The 11,353-nt window shown below is 41.3% G+C and overlaps 1 long non-coding RNA gene across 1 annotated transcript; it reads right to left on the bottom strand.

Moving 5' to 3' along the window:
* Window positions 1-5,478: 5,478 nt before the first annotated feature.
* LOC106573041 (uncharacterized) lies at window positions 5,479-9,770 on the bottom strand. The gene is made up of 5 exons (XR_001321239.3): window positions 8,270-9,770; window positions 6,798-6,918; window positions 6,617-6,703; window positions 5,934-6,035; window positions 5,479-5,844 (listed from the first exon to the last, which is right to left on the bottom strand). It is a non-coding gene; the product is annotated as an uncharacterized LOC106573041 (long non-coding RNA).
* Window positions 9,771-11,353: the final 1,583 nt, after the last annotated feature.

Here is an 11,353-nt window from a genome sequence, read left to right as displayed (position 1 = left end):
AGGGTGTTCGGACTAGACTAGGTAGATTTATTAAGCCAGTGAATAGGTTAATACAAACTATGTCTACACAGGAAATGAAACCGTTCTTGGTTTCTCAGTGACGGTAGGATATTGCCTACCTTTTCATTTTTTTGTATGTATGTGGTAATCTAACTGGGTCTTAGAGTGATTTGTGGGTTGGTCTAATATTTTTGACAATTCATGTAACTTTGTGTGTAGTTCATCAGCATAAAATGTATTTGGCATTTTTTGTATACGGTTGAATAAGGGATTAGCTACCTCTTATTTTTCCTAATCCTTCGCGGGATAGCTTTCCAGCTGATCGACCATTTGTGGGTCTAGACTTAAGGGACTACACTGGGTTACTCCGTCGCTCTGTGGGTGTGAATTTATTTTCTTTCTTTGCTTTGTTACCTTCGAGGTAATGTGTTTTGTTTTGTGCCTATAATCTAGTGTAAAACAGTGGGGGTGAATGTAGTAGAGTGATGTTGTTCCCCTAGATTATGCACCAAGTTGCGCACAAGGACAGTTCAAGTAGCCCAGGTCAAGAGGGGATGTTAATAAGTTAATAACAATAATAATAATTCAATGTGTTTTCTTTATTTAATTACAGCAGCATAGTTAATGTTATTTTTCGGTGTACAAACATGTTTTGATATCTATATTGTAAATACACCTAATTGTAAAAGTTTGTATATTTTGTTTTGGTCCATCGCGGGTTATCCGTACTTACGTACCCTTTTATCGTTCTCTTTTGCCGGACCTTCAGCTAGCAAGGTATGTTGTCCTTGGCGTCGTAATTTGGCAATATAAAACTGTGGTAAAGTTACATAAAGTGCTGTTACGCAACTATAGGTTTTGTTACAATGTGAACAATTCTAAAGATTTATGTTAACAACTTTCACCAAGCTCGATAATTAGGGTACCTATTGTAACTTGGGAGTATTTGGGACCGTGTTTGAGTGAGTTGCTATGTGCTCACGCAGGTGCCCGAGAGCTGTGACTGCACCGAGGGCTAACATATTGTGTGTTGTCTCTTCGTGTGCAGGTATGTCTTTTATTTTGTTCCGAATATGTTGTATATCATTTTAATTGTATAGTGTGCTGTTGGGCACTGAATGTATGTATGCAGTTCTCGCTCTTTTGCCGGACCTTCAGCTAGCAAGGTGCCCGAGAGCTGTGACTGCACCGAGGGCTAACATATTGTGTGTTGTCTCTTCGTGTGCAGGTCGAATAAAAATGATTCTACCAACAGAATTCCAGTTGTGGCAGTGTCCTAAATAAAAATACACAACGCAGAACGAACCACGCTACACGTTCAGGTCACTATCCGAAGGGTAACGCGCAAGCGCATTTCGTGAAAAAAAATTCAAAATATTCCATTACCGTACTTAGAAGCATGTCAAACGCTGTTTAAAATCCATTTTTATGCGATTTTTCTCGTAAAATAGCGATAATATTCCAACCCGGCAACGTTTTATTCATTCAAAGGCTGAAAGAAAAAAATGGAGTAGTCTTGTGAACGCGCATCTCAGTCTCACTGTCCCCAGGCTGACCACTTACAAACTCTGCTGCTGTTCTTTGCCCAGAGACCGCAGACACCCCATTCCACATTCTGGCAGCTTTAGAGAGCCAATGGAAGCCTTAGAAAATGTCACGTTACAGCACAGATGCTGTATTTTCGATAGAGATGCAACAGAAGGACAACAAATTGTCAGACAGGGCACTTCCTGTATGGAATCTTCTCAGGTTTTGGCCTGCCATATGAGTTCTGTTATACTCACAGACACCATTCAAACAGTTTTAGAAACTTTAGAGTGGTTTCTATCCAAATCTTCTAATTATATGCATATTCTCGTTTCTGGGCAAGAGTAGTAACCAGTTTAAATTGGGTACGTTTTTTATCCTGCCGTGCAAATACTGCCCCCTAGCCCCAACAGTTTGCCATTTTGCGACAACTTTGGAAGTATGCTTGGGGTCATTGTCCATTTGGAAGACCCATTTGCGACCAAGCTTTAACTTCCTGACTGATGTTTTGAGATGTTGCTTCAATATATCCACGTAATTTTCCTGCCTCATGATGCCATCTATTTTGTGAAGTGCACCAGTCCCTCCTGCAGCAAAGCACCCCACAACATGATGCTGCCACGCCCGTCCTTCACGGTTGGGATGGTGTTCCTCGGCTTGCAAGCCTCCCACTTTTTCCTCCAAACATACCGATGGTCATCATGGCCAAACAGTTCTATTTTTGTTTCATCAGACCAGAGGACATTTCTCCAAAAAGTACCATCTTTGTCCCCATGTGCATTTGCAAACCGTAGTCTGGCTTTTTTATGGCGGTTTTGGAGCAGTGGCTTCTTCCTTGCTGAGCGGTCTTTCAGGTTAAGTCAATATAGGACCCGTTTTACTATGGATATACAGTTGAAGTCGGAAGTTTACATACACTTATGTTGGAGTCATTAAAACTAATTTTTCAACCACTCCACAAATTTCTTGTTAACTTCTCTAGGGTACGTGGGACGGTAGCGTCCCACCTGGCCAACATCCAGTGAAATTGCAGAGCGCCAATTTCAAAAACAGAAATAGTCATTATAAAAATTCATAAAACATACAAGTGTTATACATCGGCTTAAAGATTAACTTCTTGTTAATCCAACCACTGTGTCAGATTTCAAAAAGGCTTTACGGCGAAAACATACCATGCGATTATCTGAGAACAGCGCCCAGCAGACAAATCATTACAAACAGTTACCAGCCAAGTAGAGGAGTTGCAAAAGTCAGAAATAGCGATAAAATTAATCACTTACCTTTGATGATCTTCATATGGTTGCACTCACAAGACTCCCATTTACTCAATAAATATTCATTTTGTTCGATAAAGTCCCTCTTTATATCCAAAAACCTCAGTTTTGTTGGCGCGTTTTGTTCAGTAATCCACAGGCTCAAAGGCAGTCACAACAGGTAGACAATAAATCCCAAAAGTATCAGTAAAGTTCGAATAAACATGTCAAACGATGTTTATAATCAATCCTCAGGTTGTTTTTAGTCATAATAATCAATAATATTTCAACCGGACAATAGCTTCGTCAATATAAAAGGAAAACAAGAACGGCGAGCTGTCGGTCGCACGCAGGAAAACAGCTCTGGGGACTTTCCGAGACCACTTATTCAGAGTGCTCAAACTCCCTCATTTTTCAGAATACAAGCCTGAAACAATTTCTAAAGACTGTTGACATCTAGTGGAAGCCATAGGAAGTGCAATTTGAGTCCTAAGTCTTAGGAATCTGAAAAGGCAGTCAATGGAAAACTACAAACATAAAAAAATCCCACTTCCTGGATGGATTTTTCTCAGGTTTTCGCCTGTCATATCAGTTCTGTTATACTCACAGAAAATGTTGAGTGTTTTCTATCCAAATCTATCAATTATTGTCAGCGTGTACGCAACTGGTCGAAAGAAGTCAGGTGCAGCAGAGCAGAGATGAGTTAACAGGCACACTTTAATCAGGCATAGGAAAAACAGCCGGACGCAACTGTGTCACAACACTCCGGCCCAGGGAAAAAGCGATAGCGCACAAATTACACAAATTGGTGCAAAATACAAAACCACGGGTTACAATAATACCCGGCGCAAAACCAGCCTTAAGCGTCACACACGTAACGACCGAACAATACCACACACAGGCTTGGGGGGAACAGAGGATAATATACAGGTAGAGTAATGAGGGGTTGCAAACCAGGTGTGCGGGAAAACAAGACAAAACAAATGGAAAATGAAAAGGTGGAGCGGCGATGGCTAGAAGACTGGTGACGTCGACCGCCGAACGCTGAGAGGGACCGAACAAGGAGAGGGACCGACTTCGGCGGGAGTCATGACAATTATATGCATATCCTAGCATCTGGGCCTGAGAAACAGGCAGTTTACTTTGGGCATGCTTTTCATCTGGAGGTGAAAATAGTGCCCCCTACCCTAGAGTGGTTAACAAACTATAGTTTTGGCAAGTCGGTTAGGACATCTATTTTGTGCATGACATAAGTAATTTTTCCGACAATTGTTTACAGACAGATTATTTCACTTCTAATTCACTGTATCACAATTCCAGTTGCTCAGAAGTTTACACACACTAAGACTGTGCCTTTAAACAGCTTGGAATGTTACAGAAAATGTCATGGCTTTAGAAGATTCTGATAGGCTGATTGACATCATTTGAGTCAATTGGAGGTGAACCTGTGGATGTGTTTCAAGGCCTACCTTCAAACTCAGTGCCTCTTTACTTGACATCATGGGAAAATCAAAGGAAATCAGCCAAAAATTGTATACCTCCACAAGTCTGGTTCATCCTTGGGAGCAATTTCCAAACACCTGACGGTACCACGTTCATCTGTACAAACAACAGTACGCTTGTATAAACACCATAGGACCACGCAGCCGTCATACTGCTCAGGAAGGAGATGTGTTCTGTCTCTTAGAGATGAACGTACTTTGGTGCGAAAAGTGCAACTCAATCCCAGAACAACAGCAAAGGACCTTGTGAAGATACTGGAGGAACAGGTACAAAAGTATCTATATCGACAGTAAAACGAGTCCTATATCGACATAACCTGAAAGGCCGCTCAGCAAGGATAAAGCCACTTCTCCAAAACTGACAAAAAGTCAGACTACGTTTTGCAACTGCACATAGGGACAAAGATCGTACTTTTTGGATTAATGTCCTCTTGTCTGATGAAACATAAATAGCACTGTTTGGCCATAATGACCATCGTTATGTTTGCAAGCCGAAGAACACCATCCCAACCGTGAAGCACGGAGGTGGCAGTATCATGTTGTGGGGGTGCTTTGCTGCAGGAGGGACTGGTGCACTTCACAAAATAGATGGCATCATGAGGCAGGAAAATTACGTGGATATATTGAAGCAACATCTCAAGACTTCAGTCAGGAAGTTAAAGCTTGGTCGCAAATGGGTCTTCCAAATGGACAATGACCCCAAGCATACTTCCAAAGTTGTGGCAAAATGGCTTAAGGACAACAAAGTCAAGGCATTGGAGCAGCCATCACAAATTCCGTTACGGCTATACACGACTGGCCCCTGTATAGCCAGTCGTGTATAGCCGTAACGGAAATTTTGGTGACCTTATTTGACCTTTTCTGCTGCTTTTGAGACACAGTTCGATCCCCCTTGGGGCACTACTTGATTGACTAAATAAAACAACCACAATTCAGTAGTTATTGGTCACTTATGTATTATTAGAATATGTATTCATTATAGAAGTGTCAGTTATTAATGATAAACTATCTCTATAATTCAGCTCCAGATGACAAAACCGACACACAGTCCAAGGGTTGCAGGTCTGCCAACTTCCTTCTGGTCACACATTGTATTCAGAGACATATCCAATAAACCAAAGACATTGCTTTATCTGTGAATGTACGTTATTGCAGATATTTTCCTCAAATAAAATGGAGCATACATAAAATAAACAAGTTTTTACAATTTATTTACATTGGGTCTAATGTGTGAGAGGGAGACATGTTTTTCAACTCATAATTTCCTCAAACTGTTCACATTAAGCCATAGTCTTTTACAACATTATCAATCACACTTTGATTTGATAGATATTTAGAGTAATTATGTAGATACTGAGAATGGATATGAAGGAGTAGATATCGCCAATCCTAAAATAAAATGGAGCAAACATTTAATAAACAAGTAATTACAACTTGTAATTGTGGATAATGTGTTGCTTTATTTTTCCTTGTCAGCCACCCATCTCTGCTTTGTCAATCTTGATAGGCCCAGTGTATGCACTTCTAGGTGAGGCTGTCAGGTAGTGGAGAGCAAGGCAGATCTGAAAGAGAGATGCACAAAGTGACAGTAAGAATACCACTCAACAACATGTTGGTGTGAGTGAGCATACGCAATATATTTCTGAATAACCTGTATCCATCTGGGTATCCTCAAAAGTGTCTCCCTTCACGGCCAGTGTAGTAGGAACTGGTGCAGCCGGTAAATTAAATACCACATTAGGGGGTGGCATATCTAAAAGAGAGAGGCACAATTTTCTTAACTGACAATAATTATACAACTAAATAGACTGAATGAGTGTAAGGCCTAGATTCAATTAGATCAAGTGTTAACCGGTGATAGCTGATGTTTTGGCCATGTCGGAGGTGTAACTGTGTTGGATCTATCAAATCAGTAAGCAGCAGCTCTTGAACATTGTCACAAAACTACACCCGTCCTACTCACGTTACAAGTTCAGAACGAGAAAGTGTAGGTTATGTAGAATTAATGCCGCTCAAATTCAAAATCATTCAACTAAATAATGGGGATTTCTATCAGCCTAATCGAGGTGTAGATTACATCTCAAATTCCAGTGTTCTAACTTGTAAACAGGGCTGCATGATATTTATTTTAATGCGACTCCGTGCAGCCAATGGCAATGTCCGCTTTAGGTATAATGCCAGGAACCGCTTGTGAATTTGACAGCTCTAACACAGTTCCACCTCAGACACCGCCAAAACAACCGCTATGTGGATGTCGGCTAAAACGGACGTGATTGAATAGGGCCCCAAGCGAGGGAGAGTGTGCATGTGTGTATACATGCATGTGATAATTACCTGTATCACCTGTCGTGACCAGTGTAGCAGATACAGCGGCAAACTGCAGCTGTGAAGACTGTGGTTGAGCTAATAGGGGTGTCAGATCTAAAAGAGAGAGGAACAATTTTCTTAAGTTAAAATAATTATACAACAAAACAGAGTGATTGAGTGAGTGTGTATATGTGTGTTTGATAATTACCTGGACCACATCACACTGCTTCAGGTCTACAAGCCTCTGGAAGTTCCAGTGTGCCACTCCAGGCCTGGAACAGCTTGATGGAAAGACAGTTACCTGTCACCCACTGAGCAGGTTGGCAGATCTGAAAAATGGGCACAATATAATTTTAATGACAAAGCCTTGACTACACACTAACCTAAACAGAACAGACTATGGGAGGCGCACGGTAGTATAGAGCCATGACTACATGGAACTCTATTCCACATTAAGAAACTCATGCAAGCAGTAAAATTTGATTTACAAAACAGATAAAAATACACCTTATGGGACAGCGGGGACTGTGAAGAGACACATGCATACACACGATAACAGACGCACTGTACACACACGTACACAAGGATTTTGTTGTTGTAGATATGTGGTAGTAGAGTAGTGGCCTGAGGGCACACACTTAATGTGTTGTGAATGTATCGTAATGTTTTTAAAATTGTATAACTGCCTTAATTTTGCTGGACTCGAAGATGTGTAACTGCTGTCTTGGCAGCAGCTAATGGGGATCCATAATAAATACAATAAAACAAATCAATTAAGATTGGGTGTGTATATCTGGCAACCCACACAGCAGACTTCATTTTCCCAACTGCTCATTGTACTTGCCCTTGCAATCTGATGTGTGTGTGTTCTGTGTTATTATGACTTAGAAGTCTCAACCTGACCACATCATTGTAGTAGGCCATTCAGTGATTAGCTTGGGAAAAATTACTATCAACAGTGTACAGTAAAAAGTATATCCAATATTTAGATCTGGATTGACAAGTACGCTAAATCATGTGAAGTTACAAACCTCTAGGGCTTTGTCTACAATCAAGTTAAATAAAGGATGTAGGACATGAGCTCTAAGACCATGCCTCAGGACTACCTGGCCGGATGACTCCTGGCTGTCCCTGTCTCCAGTCCACCTAGTTGTGCTGCTGATCCAGCCTCTGCTGTTTGTCTGCAGCTATGGAACCCTGACCTGCTTAAGGCTCACCGGAGGTACTACCTTGTCCCAGGCCCGCTGTTTGACCCTGTCTCTCTCTACCAGACCTACTGTCTCAACCTCTAAATGCTCAGCTATGAAGAGCCAACTGGCATTTACTCCTGAGGTGCTGAACTATTGAACCCTCTATAAACCTCTTATTTATTACTGCTGGCCATCTATGAATGTTTAAACAACTTGAAAAATAATCTGGCTAAATGGCTGGCCACGCCTTAGAGCCCGGTTCCTCTAAATTTCTTCCACATCTGCATTGCTTGCTCTTTGGGGTTTTAGGCTGGGTATCTGAATAAGCACTTTGAGATAACTGCTGATGTAAAAGGGGCTTTATAAAATACATTTGATAGATTGCTTGTATATGCTTCTTTTACATTTACGTTTTAGTCCTTTATCTTTTCATGTCAGTAAATCTAAACAGGACATTGAGTCGTCTTATTTTCTCAATAGGAAGTTGTACCTTTGTCAGAAGGTGTCATGAATCCCGCTTCCTGAGTCTGTTTTCTGCCTGAGTTGCCTGTTTTCTGTTTTGGAGTGTGTTTCCTGAGGTTCCTGAACGCACCCTGTCTGGTTGCTAGGCGACGAAGCTAGGCGGGAGATCTCTCGATTACCCGCACCTGCATCTCATCAGCTATCTGCACACCTGGTCCTGATCATCACCTCTTCTCTTCATAAGCTCTGACCTGACATCCATTCCCTGCCGGATCATTAGCAATGAACAGTATGTTGTGTCAGCCTCATGTTTACTAGAGTTCGTTTTGTTGTTCTGTACTTTTTGCTTGCCGTGTACTCACCTCCGTTTCCTCTGTCTATAATCATTCTCCCGGAACATTCACCCCACCCCTGCCTGGTCGTCGGTGGCTTCTGTGACATTGGATCTGCCTATTCACTCTCACCAACTCACCTCCGCTGCCCGCTCCGTCTCCTGGATTATTCTGCTTTCACATTTGAGTCTGTAAATAAATACTCATCTTCGTTCAACTCACCTTGTCCTGGTCTGCTTCTGGGTTCGGCTTTAGAGAATCGTGACAGAAGGTGAGTGTAGCTGGTGCATGAAGTCAGGCGCAGGAGAGCAAAATGAGTGAGCAACGTACTTTACTCAAAAAAAGGTACAAGGTAAAACAAATACACTTGACCTATAACCAATGGTAAACTTACGCACGGGTGAACACAGCACCTGTGGAAAAACCAGCCATTATGAACCGAACTGAACATAGAAATAATCACGCACAACAAACACGGGGGAAACAGAGGGTTAAATACATGAACATGTAATTGGATAATGAAAACAAGGTGTGTAGAAAATAAAGACAAAACCAATGGAAAATGAAAGATGGGTCAGCGATGGCTAGAAGACCTCGGCAGAAGTCGTGACAATCTTAAGTCAACACTTTTTCCTAGTCTTTCCTGCTCGGGACAGGGGGCTTCAGGTTTGGCAATGGAGGGCCTAGAGAATTGGAATATTAACAATAATTAGTGTCCACATTTATGAATGAAATTCAATATGGGTTTGCTGTGTATCTCATCTGATTAAGAATTGCTGATGATATAGTGTATATGTCTATTTTCTTTTGAAAATCTGCCTCCAAACCACACAATTCTATCTAGTGAGAGTGCACACAACCATTAGCTTATTTTACCAAGTCAAAAATAACATAATTTTGTCAAGGGACCCAACGAATAACAACGACGCCAGCCTACTGCACCCCATATCAACCAACTTGCCAACTAGTAGTGACAAGGCTATATTGTCAATCAGTAATACTGTAACGTTACTGTAGCCTACTGTACATCACATTATTATCCACCTAGCTAGCTAGTGATAGCTTAGCTAGCTCCAAGGAAACACCCAATGAATGACAACAGGCTTTTAAACAAAATATCTATCTAGCTTGCATGATTGCATGTAAAAACAACTTTACAGATGATTACAAAGTTTGAAAACAAAGTTGGTTTACCAGTATGCTGCTCTCTCAGGAACTAGAGTAACACGGAACCCAAACCGGCTGCGCTCGTGCGCCATCGTGCATACATTTATTTTGTCCCCCTACACCAAACGCGATCACGACACGCAGGTTAAAATATCAAAACAAACTCTAAACCAATTACATTAATTTGGGGACAGGTCGAAGAGCATTAAACATTGGTTATACCCAAATAGGTGACTGAAAGACGAACGAGGTCAGTCGCGGAAATGCACCTAATTTATGAAAGTCGCCAATCACAACATAAAGTCAAGAGAAGAAAATGCCTAGAAGGAGAAGAGATGAGTAGAAACGATGCTGAAATAGCAGCAGGGAGGAGAGGGCTTATAACATGATTTTTGGCCAAGTTCATGAAAAGCTACTCAAAAATGTATTTCATATTCGTGACCCAGAATCAGTATCTCCAGTCATGCTGAATGAAAAGCATTTGTGGAGAGGGCCAAAACCATGACTCTCAGTCATGTTCATGAAAAACTGCAAAAAAATGTATTTCAAGTTAGTGTCCCAGAAATGACCTAGCGGCATGGTGAAGAGGGCCCTTACTTTCAGCCATGTCCATGAAAAACTGCTCAAAAATATGTTTCAATTTAGTGACCCAGAAACGGTGTCTCCCGTCATGCTGAACTAACGGCATGGAGGAGAGGGCTTAAAATATGATTTTCGGCCATGTCCATGAAAAACTGCTCAAAAATATGTTTCCAATTTGTGGCCCAGAAACGATGTCTCCCGTCATGCTGAACTTGCGGCATGAAGAGGGCTTAAAACATGATTTCAGCCATGTTCATGTAAAACTGCTCAAAAATATATTTCAACTTCGTGACACAGAAACGATGTCTCCCGTCATGCTGAATTAGATGTATAGTGGAGAGGGCCTAAACGTGATTTCAGCCATGTTCATGAAAATCTGATGAAAAATATATTTCAAACCTTGTCCCAGAAACGGTGTCTCCCGTCATGCTGACCTAGAGGCATGGTGGAGAGGGCCTAAAACATGATTTTCGGACATGTTCATGAAAAACTGCTCAAAAATGTCTTCAAATTTGTGTCCCAGAAACGATGTCTCCCGTCATGCTGAATAAGAGGCATGGCAGAGAGGGCCCAAAACATGACTTTCAGCCATGTTCATTAAAAACTGCTTAAAAATATGTTTCATATTCATGACCCAGAAACGATGTCTCCCATCTTGCTGAACTAGCGGCATGGTGGAGAGGGACTATAACATGATTTTCGGCCAAGTTCACGTAAGGTCAAAGAGGTCAAAATACCTCTTTTTTTTTAAAGCGAGACCTGGGCATTTAGATTTTTCTTATTGTTATTGTATATCATACTCTGTGGTTTGAGCCCTAACTGCTGATTGACTGAAAGCCAAGGTATATCATACCATATACCATGGGTATGAGAAAAAATACTATTTACTAGTCTTATTACATTGGTAACCAGTTTATAATAGCAATAAGGCACCTAAGAGGTTTGTTGTACATAGCCAATATATAAGGGCTGTATCCAGGCACTCTGCATTGCATCGTACGTAAGAACAGCCATTAGCCGTTATATATTGG

The sequence above is a fragment of the Salmo salar genome, chromosome 16, assembly GCF_965601325.2.
Source record: "Salmo salar chromosome 16, fSalSal1, whole genome shotgun sequence".
NCBI classification, from domain to species: domain Eukaryota; kingdom Metazoa; phylum Chordata; class Actinopteri; order Salmoniformes; family Salmonidae; genus Salmo; species Salmo salar.
This window is presented reverse-complemented; position numbering and strand designations above follow the sequence as displayed.